The sequence below is a fragment of the Theropithecus gelada genome, chromosome 9 (assembly GCF_003255815.1).
Source record: "Theropithecus gelada isolate Dixy chromosome 9, Tgel_1.0, whole genome shotgun sequence".
Classification (NCBI taxonomy): Eukaryota; Metazoa; Chordata; class Mammalia; order Primates; family Cercopithecidae; genus Theropithecus; species Theropithecus gelada.
Genome location: NC_037677.1, coordinates 13285325 through 13309101, shown reverse-complemented (window position 1 = coordinate 13309101; position 23777 = coordinate 13285325). Strand labels below are relative to the sequence as shown.

The 23777-nt window shown below is 38.3% G+C and overlaps 1 non-coding gene across 1 annotated transcript; it reads left to right on the top strand.

Annotated features, from left to right (window-relative positions):
* Positions 1 to 4004: 4004 nt before the first annotated feature.
* On the top strand, positions 4005 to 4132 carry LOC112632285. The gene has a single exon (XR_003121344.1). It is a non-coding gene; the product is annotated as a small nucleolar RNA SNORA40 (small nucleolar RNA).
* The last annotated feature ends 19645 nt before the right edge of the window (positions 4133 to 23777 follow it).

Genomic DNA, 23777 nt, shown 5'->3' with positions numbered 1-23777 from the left:
TTTGAGGTGATGGCTTCTTGGTTGGTATACATAAACATTGTGGGAATGAGGCTAATGGTGAACGTGCACACAATAGCTATTTTTACACAATGTGGGTACGAGTTTTTCTTGTGAGGGTTGATGAAGGTAATAATGATTGGTAAGGTTAAGGAGATTAAGGTTATTATAGTAATGGAAAAATGCATGATAATTACTTTTATTTGGAGTTGCACCAATATTTTTGGTTCCTAAGACCAACGGATAGCTCTTATCCTTTAAAAGTTAAGAAAGCCATGTTAGGCATGGGGGCATGAGTTAGCAGTTCTTGCATACTTTCTCGGTAAATAAGAAGTTACAGACTTCTATTATCAGACCCACAATCTAATATTTTGACTAAACTATATTTACAGGGTATAAAGCTTATAATAATTTTAGGGTTTAGAGAAAATAGAAGAATAGGTGAAAGATGTATAAATATTTTCTTCTCGTGTAAAGGAGGATTTAATACTGTTAATATAGTGTGTACATGTTCCTCGTTGTGTTGTGACAAGTATGTAAAGGGAATAAAAGGCTGTGATTAACATATTAAGTCCTATAAGCATAATGATAATATTTGATCAGGAGAATGAAGCTATTATTACAAGGAGTTCTCCTATTAGATCAATGGTGGGGGGTAAGGCAAGGTTGGTAAGATTTGCTGTAAGTCATCAAAAGACTATCATGGAAGTAATGGTTGAAGGCGTCAAGAGAATAGTATAATTTGATTGTGGACTTACTCATAATTTGAATTTGCTAGGCAGACTAGTAAGGACAGAAGAAGTCCGTGGGCAATTATGAGGATAATTGCACTGGTGAAGCTTCAGGAGGTTTGAATAAGGATAGCCATGATAACAAGGTTCAAATTTTTTTTTTTTTTTTTTTTTTTTTTTTCTGAGACGGAGTATTGCTCTGTCACCCAGGCTGGAGTGCAATGGTGCTATCTTGGCTCACTGCACCCTCCACCTCCTGAGTTCAAACGATTCTCCTGCCTCAACCTCCTTAGTAGCTGGGATTACAGGTGCGCGCCACCATGCCCGGCTAATTTTTTGCACTTTTAGTAGAGACAGGGTTTTGCCATGCTGGCCAGGCTCATCTCGAACTCCTGACCTCGTGATCCTCCCACCTCGGCCTCCAAAGTGCTGGGATTATAGGCATGAGCCACCGTGCCTGGGCTTAAGGTTCAATTTTTAAAAACAAGTTTTAAAAAAAGAAAATGTTTTTATGTTTACCAATGTAGTTCCTACTTCCATGGCTTTTATTTCGAAGTGTAATCCAAATTTCCATCTGACATTTTTCTCCTTTAGTCCGAAGAAACTTTTTTGACATTTCTTTCAGTGCAAGTTTGTGGTGCTGAATTCTTCTAACTTTTGTTTATTTTAAAATGTCTTAATTTCAACATCATTTTTAAAAAATGTGCACTGGTTATAGAATTCTAGATTGATATGTTATCTTTTCTTTCAGTATTTTTAAGATAGAATTTCAATGTCTTCTGGCTTGCATTGTTGTCTTTTTTGCAAGAAATACAATACTTTTTATTTATGTTTTCCTTCTATTTGTGGTGTATTATACTTAGTGTTTTGTTGCTTTTTAAGGTTTCTCAGACCCAGAGTAGTGGTTCATGTCTGTAATGCCAGCACTCTGGGAGGCCAAGGCGGACAGATCACTTGAAGCCAGGAGTTTGAGACCAGCCTGACCAACATGGTGAAACCTCATCTCTACTAAAAATACACACACACACACACACACACACACAAAATTAACTGGGCATGGTGGCTCATGCCTGTAATCCTATCTACTTGGGAGGCTGAGGCATAAAAATTGCTTGAACTCAGGAGGTGGAGGTTGCAGTGACCCAAGATTGTCCCACTGCATTCAGCCTGGGTGACAGAGTGAGGCTGTCTTGAAGAAAAAAAAAAAAAGAAAAACGAGTTTGCTTTTTATCATTTTTATTTCAGAGATGGCAGTTATACAAGTTCTTTATTATTGTGTATATGTTCAATCTGCTTGTAATTTATTGAATGCTTAGGATCTAAGAGTTGATATTTTCAGCAAATTTGGAAAATTTGGGGCTATTTCTTCAAATATGTTTTCTATCTCAATTTCTTTCTCCTTTCTTCCTAGGAGTCCAATTACATGTATGTGAGAACATTGGATATTTCCCCACTGTCTTTAAGACTGTCATTATTTAATATTTCAGCATTTTTATTCTATGAGCTTCATTTTTGTTATTTCTTAATGTGATTTCCTCAGCTTTTCTGATATTGTTTCCACAGTATCCAATTTACTAATTAGTTAAGTGGTTAACTAATTTTAGATATTTTAGGTTTTAAGGTCTGGAATTTCCATGTAAACATTTTCTACAATTACCATTTCTCTACTGAGATTCCCCATCTGTTCAGTCATTAAGCTCATTAGTTCCTTTATATTTGTCTGCTAATTCCAACTCCTTTTTGTCATTTCTGGGTCTATAATTAATGACTTTCAAAAAATTCATTAGTTATTGGTCACTTTTTACATCTAGTAATTAAAATGAAAATTATAGTGGATATCACTTTATCAAAAGCCAATTATTTTTTTTACGAGTGATGGTTTGGTTTTTTTGGTAGACTGTTTACTAATAGTTGGGCTTCATTTTCCAATGGTCTATAAAAGCGTGGTGGCTCATTCCTGTAATCCCAGAACTTTGGGAGGCCAAGGTGGGTGGATCACGAGGTCAAGAGATTGGATACAAAAATTAGCTGGGCATGGTGGTGCCCGCCTGTAGTCCCAGCTACTCAGAAGGCTGAAGCAGGAGAATCACTTGAACCCAGGAGGCAGAGGTTGCAGTGAGCCAAGATCGCACCATTGCACTCAAGCCTGGGCAACAAGAGCGAGATTCCATCTAAAAACAAAAACAAAAACAAAAGAGAAAAAAAGTCAGTCTTATAGGTCTGGAGTAAATAGACGCACTTCTACTGCACTCCGCGGTCTCAGATAAATGCCTGGTTTTTCAGTGAGGTCTCTGTGTGCTGCTTGGTATTCCTCCAACAACTTAAGGAGAAAGCTATGTACATTTCCATGGCTGCTTCTCAGCACCCACTTCTTCCTGTACTTTTCCCTTCCTGTACATGCAGCCTGCCTGCCAGCCTTGAACTCTGATTTCTGACTACCCGTCTCAGTGAGATCGCTCTTCTCTGCGTGGACAGCACATCTCCGCATTATTTCCAGAAAGTGCCTCCAGGCAAAAGGCTAGAGCTATCAGGAAGCTCACTTTATGTGTTTTCATTCTTTCAAGTATGACAGCCCTATAGTGCCTGTGTTTCATTTTTATGGTTGTTTATGGTGGAAATGTCATTCTGATGATAACAGTTACTCTGTAAGAGAAATGCAAGTAGTTCTTGATAATATTTTACTTTGCATTGTAGTTATTCTTGTATATGTCTTATCTTTTTTATGAGACCAGAAGCACCCTGAGGGCAGAGTCCATGCATTCTTTATCATTGTTTTTTCTCCAGAGCATTCTACGCAGCCTATGTGCTATATATTATAATTATTTAATTTGATTAAATATTTAATAAGTAAATCTTTAGAATACATAAATAAAATGAATAAAACAAAGCACTTTATGAACTTTAGGAATAATTTCAAAGGCCACAAAATCCATTACACAGACTAGTTTTCTTTGACTCATCAGTTATTTTGTTTTCTGCAGCAGTCACAAGAATACCTAAGTTCCTCATACTACCTTCTTCCCCTGCTGATTCACAAATGTATTATAATCAGAAAGCATGTGAAAAACTGAGAAACAGGAGAAAACAATCACTGACTGCCATTTGGTAATAGTAGTAATTATTAGGAGTCAATTCGAGCATTCCTTTTTATCTTTTGAGTTGCTTTGCTGGTTGTCATTCTCTATAGCTACTAAAAAGTCCAGCTAGAATTTATTTTGTTGGTCACACAGGCAAAGATAATGTTTGGAGTTCAGCGGTCAAAAAAACCCTAATGACTGCACTTATGTATGTTTTTGTTTAACTTGTGGACAAAGACTTATGGATAGGTGCAAAAAATAAGTCCTCTTTTGCAACCTGGAACTCATTGTTCAGTGTGAGTTTTGATACATGTAAGAAGGGATATTATGATACCTGAGACAGTTAACTAATGGGAGTATTGATAACTAGAGAGGTTGGTTCCAGGCCAGGCTCAGTGACTCATGCTTTCAATCCTTACACTTTGGGAGACTGAGGTTGGAGGATTGCTTGAAGCCAAGAGTTCAAGACCAGCTTGGGCAAGAAAGTAACACCTTATCTCCACAAAAAATTAAAAATTAGCTGGATATAGGGGCATGTGCCTGTAGTTGCAGCTACTCAGGAAGGGGAGGCTGAGGCAGGAGGATTGACTCCAGGAGTTGGAGGCTGCACTGAGCTTTGATGGCACCACTTACTCCAGCCTGGGCAACAAAGACAGACCCTGACTCTTAATTTTAAAAAGGTTGATTCTAGGACTGTAGAATAGATAGTTAAAAAGCATGGGATATGAGGGAAATCCTCAGCTGTATTAATTTTGTATTCCAATTTTATGTTGACTTGATACATAAGATGGCATTTGGTTTTAAAAGCTTTTATCTTGAGAACATGTTGTCTGGAGTTAAAGGTATCAGCATATTCCATACATCTGTACTATTCTTGAGTATGATTGCTTAGGGCATCAAATTGAGAACCAGGCAGATCCACCTATACTAAAAATGAGCCTAAAGTAAGTTGGTTGAAGAAATTAGATGCCAAAGATTCTTGATTTTTCCGTAGGTGAATTTTGAAGTCTTCATCAGTATACCCATGTAAAAAGGAGATGATAGAAACCAAAATAAAATAATTATGGGTTGACAGGACAACTGGATTAAAATAAGCATCAGTTTCATTAAAAAGGGCTAACTTGAGGATAAATCTTTTGAAGATAAATTTTGACATCCGTTCTTTAGAGGATCTAAAGTGACCTTGATGGAGAGTGAAAGAAATCACAACATGGAATTCCTCAAATAAAAATTTATTAACTTTAAATACTTTTGCCTAATGTTACACATACACAATTAAAAAAAAAAAAAAACTCTTTACACTGTAGAAAGAAAGAAAAAGAAAGAAAGACAAAGAAAGAAAGAAAGAAAGAAAGAAAGAAAGAAAGAAAGAAAGAAAGAAAGAAAGAAAGAAAGAAAGAAAGAAACAAAGAAACAAAGAAAGAAAGAGAAAGAAAGAAACAAAGAAAAGAAACAAAGAAAAGAAGGGAGAAAGGGAAGGTAGGGAAGGAAGGGAAAGAAGGAAGGAAGGAAGGAGAAAGAAAGAGGCCGGGTGCGGTGACTCTAACCTGTAATCCCAGCACTTTGGGAGGCCCAGGCGGGCGGATCACAAGGTCAGGAGATCGAGACCACCCTGGCTAACACGGTGAAACCCTGTCTCTACTGAAAATACAAAAAATAAGCCGGGTGTGGTGGCGGGTGCCTGTAGTCCCAGCTACTCGGGAGGCTGAGGCCAGAGAATGGTGTGAACCCTGGAGACGGAGTTTGCAGTGAGCCGAGATCATGCCACTGCACTTCTGGGCAACAGAGCGAGACTCTGTTAAAAAAAAAAAAAAAAACAGGAGGAGGAGGAGGAGGAGAAGGAGAAGTAGAAGAAAAGGAAGGAAGGAAGGAAGGAAGGAAGGAAGGAAGGAAGGAAGGAAGGAAGGAAGGANAAGGAAGGAAGGAAGGAAGGAAGGAAGGAAGGAAGGAAGGAAGGAAGGAAGGAAGGAAGGAAGGAAGGAAGGAAGGAAGGAAGGAAACCCTGATGAAGCCACACCTGTTTAGGGCACAAGAGGACACACGTGTTCCATGTAATAAGGGTCGAAGCAAGAGTCGGCCTCACATGAACACAGATATTTTCCTTTATGCTAGAAGATGAACTTTATTTTCGTTTTTTAAGATTCTAGAGGTAATTTATAGATGAGAAGCTAGAAATAAAGGTTGTAGCATCATATGACATCATTTCTAGAAAACAACTGAGCTTGCCAGCAAGGAATTGCCCTAGTGATTTTTAAATGATTCCAGTTAATTGAGTTATTGAGACTTTTTTTCCTCTGTGATTTTCTCCCTCATCTACTTGAGCATTTTGCTAATTCTCATACTTGAGTAATTCCTAAAGTCTCTCATGTAAACTTGGAGATCACGATAATTCACACGTTCCCCAGCTTACCTGGATCCTCCAATTGGCTTCTTAGTCAACCCTTGTCGACTTCCCTGTAAATCCCACACAGAAATTGTCCTTTATACCTGATAACCTCCTGAATCCAAAAGCTACATTTTCCACTGCCTACCAAAATCTTTCACTGGATACCTGGAGAACATTTTCCTTTATGTGTCCATTGTGAACCAAACGAGAACAAACACCACATTGTCTTCTCTTTTGCCCTTTTTACCCATTCTGCAAACTACTCTATGTGACAGCTTTGTATAACTGAAACTCAAAAATTGCTCTGACCCTTTTTCATCCTCTTTGCCCTCACAGCCTAGTCACTTTTCTAAAGATTCTCTGCTACATGTCCTGGATATCCATCCTGGACATCTGATGGATCCTGGTGTCTCTTCCTGTCACTAATCTTGCATGTGACTTCCATTTTGTAGGATTGATACTTTTTAACTTGGGTAATAATTATGTCATTTTCTGTTTTTAAAATTCCAATAAAAACTTCAGTGCATTTCTGTCATTAAATACAAGCACCTTAGTCCAACATTTAATGGTTTTCAGTGTTCTCCCTTAAAACAGGGCTATCCCTTTTTCCTCTTTCTCCACTGTTTCTCCAATGTTTCTTGTGCTATAACCAAAGTGAACTCTAAGCAGGTTCCTAAATATCTGTTCAACTTTCCCAGCCCTGTGCCATGGTTACTGCTCTTCTGTGCACCAGACATGCTCTCCCTTTTCCTCCTTCCTTTTATATCAACCTGCTAACATCTCACCCAGTCTTTAAAACTGCCTATTTTTTCTAAAGTCTTTAGTGACAAGTACAGCTAGATACACTTTTTCAGCCTTCTTTGAAATTCTCTGTTCCATTACTAGTACTTCTACAAGGATTCTTGTTCATTTAGACAAATATTTACTGATACTTTATATCGATTGCTGTGCTTTTATTATTTGTGTACTTCTATTGTGATTTTCTGAGCTTAGTTGATGATACCTTTATGAAGAAATGTATTAGGTTTTACTCATGTTTTAATGTCTGACTTATAGCTGTTATCACAGTAGATGTGGCACTGTAGTTATTGCAAGTCTTGTCTCTCAAGGATAAAACCTTATCTTGGGATCCTTCAAAATGGGAAGATGTTAATTCTCACCACATTCAATTGCATTGTCCACTGTGCCCTGCCATCATGTTCACATTTCACTCAATACCCATGGTCTGCATCAATCTGGAATCATGCACTCTGCCATCTGTCCCTTTCCTTGAAAGTCCTGCTGGCTGCAAAACAGCTGAGATTTACTAATGGGTTAATTTGTTACTTCTCCCCTAGTTAAAACTATTGGTATTTAACAGGAACTTGGCCTAGATAAGGGGTGACTCAACTCTAGAGAATTTCTGACTGGCTGGTGGACTGATAGGGGTGATATTTTGGGGCTGGAACAGTTTTCAATGCCTGGTAAGTGGCTGACAAGTTTATCTGTGTCTGAGAGATAACACAGGAGATTCCCGTAAACATGTGCCCATGCACTCACTCACAAATGTACCAGGGCCCTGCAATCCTGTGAACGCCAGGTTCCTAAGAACAGTGGTAAGGCTCACCTACCTTTGTTCCTCAGGGAGCCAATGAGGGCCCAGCCATTGTGTGAGTCTGGATTCGTAGGAGATCATGTTTTATTCCAAATCACATCCTCACTTTTGTCTTGGTCTGAATGGAAACATTAGGGGAAACACAGAGGAAAATCAGAAAGGAATTTCCAGCAACTAGTGGGAATATTAATATTTTAAGATCCCATCTCTACCTTTAATGGTAAGTTTACCTCTGTCTCTAGATTTTACCCCCCCTTTCCCTGGATGCATAATAACAACAGAGTATCTTTATCACAATAGAATATTTATCCATGAGTTGGGGGAATAATTGAACCCTCACTATTGTGCTATGAAAGACTGAGTACATTCCTGCTCTAAAACCTGATGAAATCTACTCTTCCAAGAAAAACCAAAGGCAGGTTCTAATAAAACATCTTTTCACTAGTGCTTCTCTTTTTATAGATGTGGAGTGGTACTGATGGTGGTGTCTCATCCATTCTTCGTATTTCACATAAATGCACTGAATAAAACAATGCAGTTTTCTTTATTTCTCTACATATACAAATACACATGCAGACACTCATGTTTTGGCAATTAAAAATACATTATTTTTGATAATTTGGTGACAGAGGTCAGCAAGTTAACTTAGAAAATATAGAAAACTTTTCTTTTAGACCTGTTAAATAGCATTTTCTATGAAAATAACATTGCAGTAAATTGATATGCTAGGCAGGAAATGACAAGCATTCCTTTATAATAGGTCACTGCATATCTGATAGATATATCTGATGGGCTCACCTGATTTTGCCATAGTCCTCAATCTTGGATCAGTTTTATTGACACTAAAAATTGTAAGGTTAATGAGTAATAGATAAAAAAATTGTATGCCAATAATCACTTAGATTAATGATTTTTTATAAATATTTCAGAAACTTACTACAAGTCTACAATTATAACTAAATGTTTCACTGAGAACCAAGTACACAAAAATATACCACATGAAAAGGAATTAAGCTAACATTTTAATTGAATAATATAAATAAATACCAAGATTTACAAAGAATACAGGCATCCATACACATCTAGTTTTCATGTTAGTATAGCTTTGAAAATATTAGGAAAAGGTTTAGCAAAGTTACCAGTCTTATCAATATAAAGACAGTTTGGATTTTTGTTGAAAACAAAATCAAATGAAACAGAATTTAAATTATAAAAGAATGCAAGCACACACCTGTATGAGTAATTCCATGAGTATTTAGATTTCAATAGTTTTGTACATCTTGTGAACACAGATTCTTCTTTCCTCTCTTTCCACAAAAGATAACGTATAAAGTAAAATGGGGGTAAAATATGAAAAATAAGAAGGAGATAAAGTAGAATCAAACAGATTATTTTTTTCATTCATTCATTCAACAGATATTTATTAAGTATCCACTATTTACCTGAAATTTCATGTTTTATTATTGCAGTACCTATCATAAATTCCAATAACAAAGCCTTCTCGATTATTATTTCTTTTTTAATTGAAGAAATGGTGATATGGTGTAGATCTGTGTCCCCACCAAATCTCATATTAAATTGTAATCCTCAATGTTGGAGGTGTGGCCTGACGAGAAGTGACTGGATCATAAGGGTGGATTTCTCACGAATGGTTTAGCACCATCCCCTTGGTGCTGTCTTTTGCAATAGTGAGTTCTCGAGACATCTGGTGCTGAAAGTGTATGGCACCTCCCCTTTCACTCTTACTCCTGCTCTCACCATGTAAGATGCTTGCCCCTCATTTGCCTTCTGCCATGATTGGAATCTTCCTGAGGCCTCCCCACAAGCAGATGCTGTCATGCTTCCTGTACACCCTGTAGAACTGTGTGCCAAGGAAACTTCCTTTCTTTTAAATTACCCAGTCTCAGGTGTTTCTTTATAGCAGTGCAAGAATGACCTAACACAGAAAATTGGTACTGAGAAGTGGGATATTGCTATAAAGATACCTGAAAATGGCCAGGCACAGTGGCTCACACCTGTTTTCCCAGCGCTTTGGGAGGCTGAGGCGGGCGGATCATGAGATCAGGAGATTGAGACCATCCTGGCTAATGCGGTGAAACCCCGTCTCTACTAAAAATACTAAAAAAAAAAAAAAAAAAAAAATTAGTAGGGCGTGATGGCAGGCTCCTGTAGTCCCAGCTACTCGGGAGGCTGAGGCAGGAGCACGGCGTGAACCTCGTAGGTGGAGCTTGCAGTGAGCCGAGATCACACCACTGCACTCCAGCCTGGGTGATAGACTCCCTCTCAAAAAAGGAAAGAACGAAAGAAGGAAGGAGGGAGGGAGAGAGGGAGGGAAACAAAGAAAGAAAAGAAAAGAAAAGAAAGAAGAAAGAAAGAAAGAAAGAAAGAAAGAAAGAAAGAAAGAAAGAAAGAAAGAAAGAAAGAGGAGAAAAGAAAGAAAAGAAAGAAAAAAAGAGAAAGAAAGAAAGAGAAAGAAAGAAGGAAGTGAAGGAAGGAAGGAAGGAAGGAAGGAAAGAAAGAAAGAAAGAAAGAGGAAGGAAGGAAGGAAGGAAGGAAAGAAAGAAAGAAAGAAAGAAAGAAAGAAAGAAAGAAAGAAAAGAAAGAAAGAAAGAAAGAGAAAGAAAGAAAGAAAGAAAGAAAGGAAGGAAGGAAGGAAGGAAGGAAGGAAGGAAGGAAGGAAGGAAGAAAGAAAGAAAGAAAGAAAGAAAGAAAGAAAGAAAGAAAGAAAGAAAATAATGAATAATGTCGGGCCGGGTGCGGTGGCTCAAGCCTGTAATCCCAGCACTTTGGAAGGCCGAGGTGGTGCATCACCTGAGGTCAGAAGTTCAAGACCAGACTGGTCAACAAGGTGAAACCCCGTCTCTACTAAGTATACAAAAATTAGCTAGGTGTGGTGGCGGGCACCTGTAATCCCAGCTACTCAGGAGGCTGAGGCAGGAGCATCGCTTGAACCCCGGAGGCAGAGGTTGCAGTGAGCCAAGATTGCACTATTGTGCTCCAGCCTGGACAACAAGAGCAAAACTTCGTCTCAGAAAAAAAAAAAAAAAAAAAAGAGGCCAGTGTGGTGGCTCACACCTGTGATCCCAGCACTTTGGGAGGCCAAGGCAGGCAGATCACGAGGTCACAACATCCAGACCAGCCTGACCAACATGGTGAAATCCCATCTTTACTACAAATACAAAAATTAGCTGGGTGTGGTGGTGCACGCCTATAATCCCAACAACTCAGGAGGCTGAGGCAGGAGAATTGGTTGAACCCAGGAAGTGGAGTTTGCAGTGAGCTGAGATCATGTCACTGCACTCCAGCCTGGTGCTGGAGCAAGACTCCGTCTCAAAAAGAAAATAAAAGAAAATAATGTTGTGTCACATGGATGTAGGGAGGGGAACATCACACACTGGGGCATGTTGGGGGATGGGGGGCTATGGGAGGGATAGCATTAGGAGAAATATCTAATGTAGATGACGGGTTGATGGGTGTAGCAAACCACCATGGCATATGCATACCTATGTAACAAACCTGCACGTTCTGCACGTGTATCCCAGAACTTTAAGTATAATTTTTTTAAAAAAAATTTTTTTTAAAGAAAGAAAATAATGTGTTGGCCTTGAACAACAGTCTAATGAATTTTGATTTGTTCAACAGCAGTAACAAATTAAGCTTATTTAAGAAAGATCAGTGTCACAAAAACTTGCAAGTTAGGTGTAAGAAGGAACATCTTCGAGCTTTACATTGCCTTACAGGGTATTTCAGAATATATTTGCTCACTGGCATGGTAATAACTTGTTTGGTGAAAAGTAAAAAGTTAAAAAATACTCGGTTTGACAAAGTTGGACAGATTTCTTAACTGCAGAACATTCTAGAACCTTAAGTTTTCAAATACACATTTTCACCTCTCCAATAAGGAAAAGTGTATGCACTGTTTTTGTATTTGTTTGATCATGGGACACAGGAACACAGTTTGTGAAATGCTAGTCTAGGTTTTCATTGAAACTTTAAGATTACAAGGATCTTACAGGGTATATATCCACCTATTGGCCATTAACTCAACTCTGAGGTATCAATGCCAGATGTTCCTATGACCCTAATGGCAACTATTTGGTTTCTCCCAACACAGCCCTGTCCATCTTTACGAAGATCTGATATTAGGTTGTTCTGTGTGTTATCTTCTCCAATTATAAATCATAGTTCTAGTTCTACGTTTATATATATATATATACTTTGAGACTGAGTCTCACTCTGTCGCCAGGCTGGAGTGCAATGGCGTGATCTTGGCTCACTGCAACTTCCGCCTCCCAGGTTCAAGCAATTCTCTGCCTCAGCATCCCGAGTAGCTGAGATTACAGGTGACTGCCACCACACCTGGCTATTATTATTATTATTATTTTTTTTTTTGTATTTTTAGTAGAGACGGGGTTTCAGCATCTTGGCCAGGCTGGTCTTGAACTCCTGACCTCATGATCCACCCACCTCGGCCTCCCAAAGTGCTGGGATTACAGGCGTGAGCCACTGTGCCTGGCCCTATTAATATGTATATTTTTAAAGTCTTTGGTATATATTATTGAATTCATTTAATTCAGACTTCAGTTAAATAATTCTTATCAAAATGGTTGTCAGTAATAAGCTTTGGCCAAATAAATGAGTAGTAGCTGTGAACCCTGAAGATTTGAGACAAGTCTCAGTTAGTTTAGAAAGTTTATTCTGCCAAGGTTGAGGACACACCGTGACAGCCTCAGGAAGTCCTGAAGACATGTGCCCAAGGTAGTTAGGGCACAGCTTAGTATTATACACTTAGAGAGACTTGAGACATCAATCAATATATGTAAGAAGTACATTTGTTCGGTCTGTAAAGGCAGGACTTCTTGAAGCAAAGGCAGTAAGACTCCAAATGAAGCTGGGAGGCAGCTTCCAGGTCACAGATAGATGAGACACAAACGGTTACATTCTTTTGAGTTTCTGATTAGCCTTTCCAAAGGAGACAGTCAGATATGCATCTATCTCAGTGAGCAGACAGATGACTTTGAATAGAAATGGGAGGTAGGTTTGCCCTAAGCGGTTCCAGGCTTGAGTTTTCCTTAGTGATTTTGGGGACAAGATATTTTCCTTTCACATAGCCTACTGGTCCGAACATACAGAGTGAACACAAGTTCTCGGACTCTCTGCCGTAAAAATGAAGTGGGAACTTCTCTTTTGCATTTGTATCATTACATATGTAGACACAGACAGTAAGTTTCTTTCTAATGACTGCTGAAAAATTGAGCACCTCCCATTCCCAGATTTAAGGGGTTATGAAGGATACTCTGATTTAGCAATAATTTTATCCCTAAAATAGACTGTCACATGGCATCCAACTGTCGTTGGGCAAAATAGGTCATGGAGCGACGACTCCTCTAGCTGTTTTTGAGGTGGACTGTGGGATGCGGGTGTCACTCGCTGCAGGGCTCTGCCTTTGTATTCACATTTCTGGCCCCACAGGAGTTTCATAGATAACCTGATTTCACCTCTTTTTTCTCAGAGAGGTAGAATAATTACCCACTCTGTGCACCTGAAGTTTCATTTCTGTTTAAGAATATGTCTTTGACACACAGAACATAGACAAACTGGGATGGAATTAGGCAATATCAGAAAGAGAATAATATGTAGCCACAGAAAAATAAACATTAACTTCATAAACTATGGTACTTTTTGTAACAATATTTTCAATTATCAGTGCATAATTTTCATTGAGATCAGAGTTACCATCTAAAATCCAGATAAGTGTTTTGTCATGTAGTGAGCACAGTTTGTAAAAAGATTTATTTTGTAACCAAGGGGGTTTATATACATATAGAGAGAGTGACAGAGCCATATATTTCATTTTAATAAGAGTGAAGATAAAACACATATCTGGCAATTGCTTATCTTGAAATAGTCATCTAAGTAAAAATATTTAACAGCAATTTTTTGTTTGTGATATTTATATAATTCATGTTACATAATTTTATATATTATACATTGTTATACTTTATGTACTAAGTATAATGTAATATATTGATGGAGATAAAACATGGTTTTATTTCTATAGGGATGAGAGAAATCTAAAATTGAGTCAATCTATTTGTGTGAATGCATTAAATACTAAGGCAAATTTAAAGGGTAAAATAACAAAACATTGAATCTTCTAAAAAGTTATTAAAAGTTTGCAAATGCGGGAATGCACTATTAATGATTTTGTTTATTGGGATCTGAGCTATGTTCATTTATTACCAAATACTACTGCTTTTCTAAAAATAAACAACTTTTTATAGTCAGCATAAAAGCAGAAATAAGTCAATTACTATAATGATGGAAATAGCTGGAAATGCAATGTACAATTTCATATTAAATCAAATTCAGAGTGTTTCTTGGCCTGGTTTGCTAATGCTTTCCGCAACCATAAAATTTGGCTGCAACAGGGCAATAGAATACTGGTGAGAAAATACTGGGTACCACTTTTTTAAAAGTAGAAAGGAAGAAGTCAAAGGAGTAAAAACCAATGCGTGCAAAGCAGCACATGTCCTCTAACAGCTGAAGCAGCATAGCCATTTTGAATTAGAACCACGGTGCGTGGAAAGGAGTTTGTCATTTGTGTTCACATCCTCAGGGGCTGAAAGGTATCACCTGGCAAGTGTCCTGCCCGGGCGGGCAGAGGCGATGCTGCCTCTTTCCTGGCTGTGTGCCCACATCCACAGCCTGTTCCTGCTTCCCCTCCATGTTAGAGGGGATGGTTCCAGGAGGCCGCATGGCACATGTTAAAGCAAAACAAAACGAATGCCCTGCTCTTCTTCATGCAGCTCCCATATTCACTATGACAACCCAGAATTCCTCACCCTAATGATGGTGCAGGAGACTTGGGTTCTGGCCGGTCCTCTCTCCCCAGCAGCTCCTCCCATCTCTGGCCTCTCTCTTGGCTGACGGAGTGATGGTTTCCTTCCATGAGAGACTCTGAGAAGAACGTGACTTTAAAATATTAGGTTTGTTTTTCCTCCTGTTCTCCTTGGATTTCTTTTCTTTCCTTTTTTTTTTTTTTTTTTAAGACGGAGTCTCCCTCTGTAGCCCTGCCTGGAATGCAATGGCGTGATCTCGACTCACTGCAACCCCCCCTCCCGGGTCCTGGTTCAAGCACATTCTCATGCCTCAGCCTCCCGAGTAGCTGGGATGACAGGCATCATGCCACCATGCCCAGCTAATTTTTGTATTTTTAGTAGAGATGGGGTTTGAACTCCTGACATCCGTGATCCTCCCGCCTCGGCCTCCCAAAGTGGTGGGATTACAGGTGTGAACCACCACACCTGGCCAGGATTTCTTTCCTAAGAAAATAGAGAACCAAATATATATATAGAGAGAGAGAGACTATGTATCTGTACACACACACACACACACACACACACACACACACACACTTTTATGCTAACTATAAAAATATCCGGCCGGACGTGGTGGCTCACGCCTGTAATCCCACCACTTTGGGAGGCTGAGGGGGGCAGATCACCTGAGGTCAGGAGACCAGCAACATGGCTGAACAGGATCTCTACTAAGAATATAAAAATTAGCCAAGTGTGGTGGCATGCACCTGTAATCCCAGCTACTTGGGAGGCTGAGACAGGAGAATCGCTTGAACCCAAGAGGCAGAGGTTGCAGTGAGCCGAGATTGTGCCACTGCACTCCACCCTAGGTGGCAGAGCAAAAAAAAAAAAAAAAAAAAAAAAAAATTCAATTTTTTTTCAGAAAAGCAGTAGTATTTGATTTTCAATTAACATAGCTCACATCCAAATAAACAAATTCATTAATAGTGCATTCCTTCATTGGCAGTCTTCTAGTAACATTTTAAAAAGATTCAATGTTATATTATTTTACTGTTTAAGTTTGCTCTAGAATTTATTGCATTCACACAAATAAATGTTCTCTTTTTCAGATTTCTCTCCTCCCTGTAGAAATAAAACCATGTTTTTTCTGCACCAATATGTTAGATATATTTATTCCAAATCGTATAATATGTAGTTATATACATACATAAGTATATATTTTTTTCTTGGTGCAAATATATTTTTTTCTTGGTGCAAAGTCATTGTTTCCTTGAACCTAAAAGCCATAAAAGTTGGCCGGGTGCGGTGGCTCACACCTGTAATCCCAGCACTTTGGAAGGCTGAGGCGGGCGGATCACGAGGTCAGGAGATCGAGACCATCCTGGCTAACATGGTGAGGCCTTATATCTACTAAAAATACAAAAAACTAGCCGGGTGCCAGTAGTGCCAGATACTCTGGAGGCTGAGGAAGGAGAATGGCGTGAACCCAGGAGGCAGAGCTTGCAGTGAGTGGAGATTGCGCCATTGCACTCTAGCCTGGGCGACAGAGTGAGACTCCATCTCAAAAAAAAAAAAAAAAAAGCCATAAAGGTACACATGGCACAAACACACACAGTGATAGTCTGGAGGTTTGGAGATGAGCTACCAACTCGATTTTTCAAAACATTTTCTTATATTGAGGTGTACTCCAATACCATTCATCTTCCCACAATCTCCCCCTTTAATCATTTGGGGAAAATATGAGCCTTTGAGAATGTAAAACCCCTATTTCATGGGCAATTTTCTTTGTGTGCTTTGTCTTCTGACCATATTCTCTGTTTATAACTCTGTCAGTTGATAGCAATCAGTATTTAGGATACATTAACAGCATGGCAGAACCAATAATTTTTTTGTTTTGTTTTGCAGTTGAATCGGAAATTCATGCTTTTAATTGTGTTTTCAGAGAAAACTTGAGGTTTTGTGTTTTGGGGGTTTTGGTTGTTCCTTAAAAGAAGAGGGTGGATCTTTTAGAGCAAGAGTTACTTTTGTTTTCACAAAAGACACAAATCTTATTTCATTGTTTTGTTTTTCCCCCAGGAGTTAGGTTAAAGGTTATCTTCCTAAAAACTTCAGGCTGGTCATTTGGCTCTGTGCTAAGTAAATAACTTTGTTCTGAGGCCTTAACTTAGTTTAGGTAAACCCAGCAGCAGTTAGGGCTGTGGTGTTTTCATGTGCATAAACTGCACCTCAGAGAAAGTTAATGCGTAGTATTGCTAGAATCTGTGGAAAATTTGACTTTTTACTTCTCTATATGTACAATGTGCTTGTTGGGCCATTTGGCTGAAAACACATCAGCAGTGTTCAAAATAGAAATATGTATATCTAATTATGTGCATAAACAATAAGCCAAGATTGCAACATCTGGTCCTTTTGTGCAATCGTGAATACCTGGCTTTAGGCTTCCCAGCATGGGGGATTGCTTTGGTCAAGGGCACAGTGACACTCCCAGGGTTCAGATAACAGGGGTGTGAAAGGAGATGCAAACAGGCCTGTTCATTCCAGTCACTGGGGACTCCAGAGGCTGATTTTCTAGTTCATGGTTTATTTCTTGTTGTTGTTGTTTTTCTTCCTATCTTTAGTACAATGAACTTCTGGATTTTTTCATAGCTTGTCTTTCTAAACCAACTTGGTATTGAGCGGGTGGTGTAGTGACCCTTTCATATTATAATTCTTTGTTTTCTGGAGTTATTTATGTTTCTTGTCAGTGTTTACCTCCTGCCTCTAATTATTCCTTTGCAGGATCATGCATTTATAAGGCTGGACAGGAGTTTGAGGGGCTACCTTGGGAAAAAGAACTGAACATGTGCGGAGCAGCTACCATGAGTTGGACTCTTTCACCCGCTCTCTGGGCGAACTCCCAGCCCTCAAGTCTTTGGACTTGGAGAATCTGTAGCTAGGAAGAAACACAACCCCAGTCCAACCCATTCTTCGGTTATATTCAAGAGGCCAAGTGAGGTGAAATCATTTACCCAAGTTTCTATACCTTCTTTGCTGGTGCTAAGTGAGGGTGGGGAGTGAAACCAAAAACTAAAATCATCATAAGAACAATAAAGACAAACTGTTCCTCTGAGAGAACAAATGTTTTTCTAATCGCAGACACATTTCTTTAGCTACTGTATAAGTCTAATACTGTTTTTCCTCTCAATAGACATTTGACAGTTGTTCTCCCATACATGTCCATGCATGATGTCTCGTCAAATATCCACATAGAATCTGCCACAGCGCTGTGTTCCCACACCCCAACACACACACACAGCCCGGTGTGTTTGGTATTAGAATTCTCCAAACTGTGGGCTAAGGACATTGTTTGGAATGATCCGGATTCCAGTCGGCGTTCTGCCCACTAGACGAGGCTGCTCTGAGACAGTGTGGGAGGTGACCCGAATATCAGACAGTGTGAAAGCCACTCACGTCTGGCCTCTGCTGGGTGAGCCAGAGGAAGCTGCTTAAGTGAGTGGGAAGAAATAATGAATTGCTTGCAGGAAAGTATGTGAGAATCTACTGAACAAGACTCGGTGCTAATCAACACAGGGACTCTGGCACTGTTTTAAAACAGATGCTTCCAGACTCCTAGAAGAAGGAGGGAGGACAGAATGTTTTAAATTTCTTTTGAGCCCTTCTCTTTTCTAAACAATGAAATTAAAAAAAAAAAAAAAAAGAATGTGGGTAAAATAGCTTCACCCACATGATACCATAGACATAGCAATACTGTATTTCCTAGGGTTATTTTGGATTAATAAACTCCCTTCTACTGTAGATTGTTTACAATTTTGTCCTCATTTTTTCCTAAACTATCCATAAAATTTCCATTTCTCTTAATTCAAGATTCAACTGTTCTAGAAGAATTTCTCCAACATTTCAAGTTGTCTTTTGATCTGTCACTGTCTCCCATCATCCCCAGATGGGACCATCTAGTTGCAGGAAAACAAGCTCAGGGCTCCCACCTATTCTACATTATGGTGAGTTGTGAAATTGTTTAATTATTTATTACAATGTAATAATAATAGAAATAAAATGCAAAATAAATGTTATATGCTCAAATCATCCCGAAACCATCCCCCACCCCTGGTTGGAAAAAATGTCTTCCACAAAACCAGTCCCTGATGCCAAAAAGCTTGCAGACTGCTGCTCTAAGTAATTTGTGCCCTATATTACCTGACAATAAATTTTTATTTTTTCATTAAGTAAAAATCTAGAGATAAATATTCTTCCTCTTTAGGACATAGTTCTGTGAGTTTGGACAAACGCATACAGTCATGTGATCATCAAAAAATGAAGATTAACAATAGTTTATCAACAAAAAATCCCTCATGTTGCTTTAAAGTCAACTCTTCCCTGGCAACCACTGATCTTTTCTCTATACTTATGGTTTTGCATATTTCAAAACTGAATTATAAAATATGTGGTCTTTTGAATCTGACATACTTCACGTACAGTAATCACTTCATTTACCTGGATTCATCCATGTTGTGGCTTGTATTAGTAGTTTATTCCTTTTGTTGCTGAATTCCATTGTATGTATGTATCACAGCTTATCCAGTCACGAGCTGATGCGTGACTGAGTGGTTTCCAGTTTTTGTGGATTCTGAATAAAGCCACTTTAAAGATTTGCATACGGGTATTTGTGTTAACATAAGTTTTTATTTTAGTTGGAATTGATACCTAGGAGGAAGGTGGCTGGGTCATATGATAATTATATGTTTAGCTTTCTCAGAGCTTCCCAATTATTTTCTGAAGTTGCGGTATCATTTTGCATTTTTACCAGAAATGTATGTCTCCAATGTCTCGAAATCCTAACTGGTATTTGGTAATTTTTTAGTTTATGTTTTTGAATTATTTTATAATTTTAGATTTTCCATTTAAATTATAATTCACTTTGAATTTTTTTAACTTAAAAAATGCAATGCATCAAAATATTTGCTTGTTTTGCATATAAATTTTCAATTATTCTAGCATTATTTGTTAAAAAGATTTCTCCATTTAATAGTCTTTTACCTTTGTCACAAGTCAATTGACCATAGATGTGTGTTTTTCCGTACATTCTATTCCAGGAGCAACAAGCTATTTTTTTTTCCTTTTGTAAAAGGTCCAGAAAATAAATATTTTAGGCTTTGTGTACCACATAATGTTTGTTGTAGCTACTTAATTCTCTTTACCACAAAAGCAGCTATAGACAATATATAAATGAATAAGTGCAGCTGTGTTGCTAGGCTGAATTTGGCCCCAGGAGTTATAGTTTGCTGATCCCTGCTCTATTATATTCCATTTATTTATATGTCCACTCTTACGCTAATATCATGCCATATTGATTGGTGTACTTTTGTAATAAGTCTTGAGATTAGGTAGAACAAATCCTCCAAGTTTGTTATAATTTTTTTTGACTATTTACCTTTCTACATAAATTTTACACACAGCCTATTGATTTCTACAACAAATCCTGCTGAGATTTTAATTGGAATTGTGTTGAATCTACAAATCAATTTAGAGACAATTGTTATTTCATCAAATTTGAGTTTGAATTCTTCCAACTATAAGCATGGTATATCTCTCTTTTTAAATTTTTTTTCATCTTTATTGATTTCTTTCACTAGTGCTTTATGGTTTTCAGTGCATATATTTTGAACATATTTTGTTAGATCTATACCTAATTTTTTTGTGTGTAATTTAAAATTTTCCATTTTCAGTTGTTCATTGCTAGCAGATATAACTGTGATTTAGATTTGCATATTGACCCTATTTCACGTGACCTGGTAAGTTTGTACAATAGTTCGCATAGCTTGTTTATAGATTTTTTTAGAATGTTCTACATAATTATGTCATCTGAAAATTAAGTTTTAATCTTATTTATTCTACATTCATTTTATTAGTTTTTTTGTTTATTTGCTTGTTTTGTTTTGTTTTGTTGTTTGAGACGGAGTCTCGCTGTGTCACCCAGGCTGAAGTGCAGTGGCGCGATCTTGGTTCATTGCAAGCTCTGCCTCCTGGGTTCAAGCCATTCTCCTGCCACAGCCTCCCAAGTAGCGGGAACTACAGGCACCTGCCACCATGCCCGGCTAATTTTTTGTGTTTTTAGTAGAGACAGGGTTTCACCATGTTAGCCAGTATGGTGTCAATCTCCTGACCTCGTGATCCATCCACCTCGGCCTCCCAAAGTGCTAGGATTACAGGCGTGAGCCACCACGCCGGGCTCATTTTATTAGTTTTTTTTTATTGCACTGGCTAAGACCTTCAATATGATGTTAATGGGAGTAGTAAGAGTGCACAGCTTTATCTTCTTAATATTAGGAAGAAAGAATTCAGTCTTCCACCATTAAGTATGATGTTAGCTATAATAATTATTTTTTTAATAGATTCATTTCTTCTTAAGGAAGTATTCTTCTATTTCCAGATTGTTAAGAGTTTTTATCGTGGATAGATGCTGAACTCTGTCAAATATTTTTTTCTATATCTGTGTGGATGCTCACGTTTTTCCTTCTTCATTAGGTTGATAAGATGAATTACATTAATTTTTAATGTGGAACTAGTCTTTTATTTCCTGGATAAGCCCTGCTTGGAATAATGTATTATCCTTTTTCATGTTGCTAGGTTTGACAAACTAGGATGTTGTTGAAGATTTTTGTTGATTGTCTAAATCTCATTTCGTTGTCTTAGTCAGATAGAAAGGCTTTCTTTCCCATTCTCCCTTCCAGTTATTTTGGGACCATGTGATTATTTCTGGCCAATTAGATGGAAGGATGAATGCTCTTTCAAAGTTGAAGCATGAGTTTTCTTTCCTTCTTTCATCTTCTCCCAGAGTGATTATGTTGGTAATGTGAAGCCTGAAGATGGAAACAGACTCAATTCTTGAGTTACTACTCAGAAGAGAGCTTCCCTGGAGAACGCTCGGACAAGCAACACAGTTGGAGGTGAATGGATAAGATATCTTGTTTATTAAATCACTGAGATGATGGAATTAATTTGTTAACATGGATTAGTTAAATTAGCTAAATTAATTAAATTATACTATCCCATTAGGTAAAGATGTAGGATTTCAATAGGTTATGTAAAACAAAAATAAAATAGCTTCAAGATGATTGTTACTTGAAGTTAAGTAACTCAGTTCAAGGCTACACATTTGTTATTCAGAATTGAGGCCAAATTCAAACTAAAACTAAATGTTTAAGGAAAAAAATCCTGATGAATCACTACCTTCCAAGACTTAGTCAAGAACAAAAGTGAGTATTCAGTCATTTTAAATGGAATTTTTTTCCTACAATAACAAATCCTAGAGCACTTGGTTCCTTTCCAAGTCATACGAATACAGAATTAAGATTTCCAGCATGAGTATTCAGTACAGAGGTTTGACTAGCTAACTCTTGCCAGATCTAAAAGCAACCAGTGAGCACCTCTGATATCAGGCAAGGCCAGATAAGCAAAATGAAATCTCTCAAAACAATTTACCTATGAGTCAGTTACTGATCACACTTTAACAGCCAGAAGGAACAACAGGCAGTTAGTTGCTCTGTAATGGCTTTATCTCTCTGCCCTAAGTGATTTTTTTTTTTTTTTTTTTTACTTACACCAATCACATTTAGCCACTGAATGCTATATACAAAAGCAGATAGATGAGTAAGTTGAACAGTGCCAATAGTCTTAAATCATAGATTATTTTACACGAAGAAAATGGGAACTGGCTGAGTGAGGTGGCTCACACCTCTAATCCCAGGACTTTCAGAGACCGAGGTGGGTGGATCACTTGAAGTCTGGAGTTTGAGACAGCCTGGCCAACATGGTGAAACCCTGTCTCTACTAACTGCACAAAAATTAGCTGGACGTAGTGCCATGTGCCTGTAAACCCAGCTACTTGGGAGGCTGAGGCAGGAGAATTGCTTGAACCTGGGAGGCAGAGGTTGCAGTGAGCAGAGATCATGTCACTGCACTCCACCCTGGGCAACAGAGGGAGACTCTGTCTTAAAAAAAAAAAAAAAGAAAAAAAAAAAAAGGAGGGCTAATGATAGTCTTTTAAAAAGAGTTACATGCATTAAATTACAGGGAAATGTCCCAGTTTGCTAGTGAATATTTTTCTTAGCATACTTTTAAAAATGTGGATATAACATGGAAATTATAAAAATCCTAAAACGTACCATTTCATATAACATATGAAATTTACATTGCCATACAATATTTATCAATGTATCTTACTAAATTCCTAAAGAATAAATTCAGTTGTTATCCTTCTATCTAAAGTTTTTTTTAAAATAACCACTAAAGCATTAATACAAGGAAAATTTTTGACAATGCTATTCATTTTATTTCATCTTTCAATAGATGGGGATTCTGCGTGTAATCAAATTGGCACTTGGGGCCTAGGAATAATGGAAATTTTCAAATGGACTTGGAGGTTGCCATGTAGGACTTACTCCAATAGCAGTTCCATTTGGACATGGAGAATATATAAGTATTTGCAGGAATGGGCTGGGTGTGGTGGCTCATGCCTGTAATCCCAGCACTTTGGGAGGCCGAGGCGGGGGGATCACCTGAGATTGGGAGTTCAAGACCAGCCTGACAAACATGGAGAAATCCTGTCTACTAAAAATACAAAAACAAAATTAGCTGGGCATGGTGGCACATGCCTGTAATCCCAGCTATTCAGGAAGCTTGAGGCAGGAGAATCGTTTGAACCCAGGAGGCAGAGGTTGTGGTGAGCGGAGATTGTGCCATGTTGGGAATAGGCCCCCAAAATCTGGCCATAAACTGGCCCCCAAACTGGCCATAAACAAAATCTCTGAAGCACTGTGACATGTTTATGATGGCCATGATGCCCACGCTGGAAGGTTGTGGGTTTACTGGAATGACAGCAAAGAACACCTGGCCCACCCAGGGTGGGAAAACGGCTTAAAGGTGTTCTTAAACCACAAACAATAGCATAAGCATCTGTGCCTTAAGGACATGCTCCTGCTGCAGATAACTAACAAGAACCATTCCTTTATTTCAGCCAATCCCTTTGTTTCCGGTAAGGAATACTTTTAGTTCATCTATAATCTATAGAAATAATGCTTATCACTGGCTTGCTGTCAGTAAATATGTGGGTAAATCTCTGTTCGAGGGTCTTAGCTCTGAAGGCTGTGAGACCCCAGGTTCCCACTCCACACC